Source organism: Paramacrobiotus metropolitanus, unplaced genomic scaffold, assembly GCF_019649055.1.
Source record: "Paramacrobiotus metropolitanus isolate TYO unplaced genomic scaffold, Prichtersi_v1.0 Parri_scaffold0000337, whole genome shotgun sequence".
Classification (NCBI taxonomy): domain Eukaryota; kingdom Metazoa; phylum Tardigrada; class Eutardigrada; order Parachela; family Macrobiotidae; genus Paramacrobiotus; species Paramacrobiotus metropolitanus.
Window position 1 is genome coordinate 1 of NW_026570557.1, and position 3,468 is coordinate 3,468.

Consider the following 3,468-nt stretch of genomic DNA (forward strand, 5'->3'; position numbering starts at 1 on the left):
TGACGTATGGGAGTAGGATCATACGCCGGATGTACGTACGGATGCTGACTGTCCGCCTTCCACCTGCAACACAACGGATAATCTAGTCAATCAATGCTGTGATTTGCTGTTCTCTTTTACTAGCGATGTATATGATGTCATAACGCGAAGTCTATATAAGTTCTTGTGATGCCTAATATCGGTATCAGTAGTCTGAGATTTACTTCTGAGACTGCTTTCTAATTACAATTTCCTAGTGTTGTGAACTGTGATGTGAATTGGATAAAGAGACAGCAATACTTGTTCCTACTGAAGTGCATAGTTGTTCCCGGATTATCGCTTAGTATACAGGTTTGCTCGTGACACAATCGTCCTAGCTCTTGCCGATCCTCACAGGACTTACGACCGGAAGTTGTGGTTAGCTGTTCCTGAGGATTCCTGAGTTCTGTGTTCCTGATCGTTCGTCTTATTTCCACCATAGTTCTTCTGTTACAGTTTGAGAGTACGAGTGCCTACCGATTGAGCATTACAGGCGTGGAAGAGTAAAGATTGTTCATGGAGCCTTAACCGGCGTGAACGCTTATACACGACATGGCGCCCACCGGTGTCTTTTAATTTTCCCGATGTAACAGAAAATTATTGGTGGAAAGTTTGATGGTAATTTACTGGTAAAAGTGGTCCGTACAGAAAGGCGTCGAACCGCAAAGGTACGCCGAAGGAGGTCAGCGTTCCTGATCTGGCCTAGTTAATTTATTTTCAGCGAGCTTCCTCGCAATTGTGAGCTTCCTCACTGGTGAGCTTCCTCGCCAATTAAATTAAATTTAATTAAATTGGACCGTAGGAATAAACAGTCGAAACCTTAAAGGTCGGCTGTGTAATTAATTGGTATCTGTGTGGGTAATTTCCGGGTTGTCTGCGCAAAGCAGTAACCGCGGCGAATAAAGCGTAATCTGCAGTGTCAGTGCACCTGGCCTGCAGATAGAGCAGATAGTAAGCACCGAGCCATTGTCAGTGGCCAGGTGAGATAACGATCTCCAGCAGACTGATAAAGGCAAGCCGCAAGCGGTAGCCAAAATCAGCAGCTAGAGAGAGTTGACCGTGAAAAGGTAAACACCGGCAAACGGTGATTGACCTGTGAATCTTAAAATTACGGCAGCACGCAAAGTGCAGCAGTGTAATTTTAGGAAGTTGTTACAGTCGAAACCGCAAAGGTTGGCTGTTATTTAATTATCACGGAACAATTCAAACCTTAAAGGAGGATTGGGAAGTGATTGTTATTGCACAATAGCAATAACGGTATTTGTCGGAATCAGTAGCACAATCGCTACTGTAAGTATTATTTTAATTAGCCGCAAGGGTTATTTAAAATAAAAGCAGAAATGTCGGGCGGTTCGATTCCTAGAAATCGCCCACCACCGCGTAAGATCCCAGATAACAAAGTGATCATTGGGGCGTACGATGGATCGAGAGCTCAGACAAGGTTCAAATTTAATGCAAAAGAAATCCCGTTGAATTTAATGTACATCGCTCTTAATGTCGAACCACCAGAAGCACAAGATGCATTCTGTGGAAAGTCATGGATTGATTACCAGGAAATCAGGCGGTACTTAAATTCCAAAACGAGATTACCAGCACATTTTAAACCTTGGATTGAGTACGAGGGATGTATCCCTGAAGCTTACCTGGACATTACTGATGAGCAGTTTAAAGCTGCCTTGCAGGATGCAAACAGGTGGCTGCCAGAATACACGGAAGATTTGAACAGACGAAGAGAGGCGGCCCAAGCCGCACTCACAGCGTCAAAAGCAACCGGAAAAACTCCCAAAAAACAAGCAGCAAATGAGCGCGTCACGCGCGGTGCCAAGGAGAAAATGCCAGTTCAGGCATCCGGTGCGATATTGGATGAACCCATATCGGAAACCCCAAGTGTGGCTGAGAGCCAAACAGAACCTCAGTCGTCCCAGTCGGACAATAATTTGATAGCGTTGGCGGCTGCGGATAAAGCGGATATTTCTGAGGGATCTGAAACAAGAGCAAGTAAAAGCATTCGTGGTGGAACAATGACATTCCACCCGGCACAGCTAAAATTACACAGTTTTGTGTCAGAAAAAGATTTTGAGCAACCAGATGAGGACTTCCTTACTCAAGCTAGGGAAGTCGATGAGCAGTTAGCTGCGGCAGAAACTGACCAGGACGTGGGCTTGATAGTCCGGCAAACTATGCCCGTATTGATCCAAAGTCTCCGCACGCTCATCGCATCTACAAAAACAAAAGTAGATGAAATGGGTAATACTATGTCTTTAGACGCTCGTGTAGATGCGGAACGAAACGAAAAATTGAAATTTCAAAACGATTTCAATGAAATGCGTATCAAATTCGAAAATGAACAAATAGAAAATGACAGATTGGCTAACGAAATACGCATTGCGAATGATAATTTGCACAGTCTAAGACAAGCCAACAGAAATGCGGAGGCCGCATTTAATGCAATGCAAGATGAGCGCGATACTTTAAAAGACACGAATCGTAATTTTGAAAAACAGTTGGAAGATGCCCAGAGAGATCTTTCAAACGCGAAAGCTACGATTGATGGCCTCAGTGCGCAACCAGCACCGGATTTAACGAAACAAATAACTGATTTGAACCAAAAGCTCTCGAAAGCTCAGAAAGATTGTAATTCTGAGAAAGATGCGCATAAATTAACTAATAAAAATTTGACGGATGCGCAGAACCTGGTCACAAAACTTACCAAAGATTTGGAAGATGAAAAGAAACGGGCTAAAGATGCGGAAGACTCTCTACAGCGTGAACTCACACAAGCGAGAGTGCAGCTGAACAATAAGTCTTCAGTCGGCCCGATGCATATTCCCAAGGAAAAGGATGATGCGTCCCAAAAGGAAATTGAGAGATTGCAGGGTCTATTGACTACAGAGCGAGAGAATGTCCAAAAGGCCCAAAAGGAATTAAAAGATTCGAAAAAGGATAAAAGATGTGATAATTGTGAGAACGCGATTCAAGCGAAAAATACAGCACAGGCCGACGCATATGAAAAGTCTGAAAGGTGTAATCGGCTGTATGAAGAAAATGCGCAATGCCGAAGGGAATGGCATGAAAAACAAGATCAACTTACCAAGATGGAAGTGGATCTAAAGCAAGCGTTTGACGAACTTCGTCGGCTTCGAAATACAGATGCTGTTCTTGGCGGCGGTGAAGGATACTTTCAAAGGGAAGCGCCGGTAGCAACAGGAGACGTATTACGTCCTCCCGCTTTTACACCATTTAATCCCCAAAATTTCTCGTCATACGTGGATCAGCCCTTAGCTACTGGTAGTAATCCAGCTGGCATCTTGCGGAGGCCTAGACAGGAATCACGAGTCGAATTCTCGGAGGTCAGACCATGCTGCGTTCATCGTCAGAAAGTCAAATTCCAAGGGAAACGGCACCTGCCAAACAGAGGAAAAATGGCTCAACAGACTTACGCCAACAAAT

At 44.2% G+C, this 3,468-nt stretch overlaps 1 long non-coding RNA gene across 1 annotated transcript; it reads right to left on the reverse strand.

The window, feature by feature from the left end:
• Nucleotides 1-1,892: 1,892 nt before the first annotated feature.
• Nucleotides 1,893-2,852, reverse strand: LOC129602134 (uncharacterized). Its single transcript, XR_008692357.1, has 3 exons — nucleotides 2,729-2,852; nucleotides 2,123-2,238; nucleotides 1,893-2,001 (listed from the first exon to the last, which is right to left on the reverse strand). It is a non-coding gene; the product is annotated as an uncharacterized LOC129602134 (long non-coding RNA).
• Nucleotides 2,853-3,468: the final 616 nt, after the last annotated feature.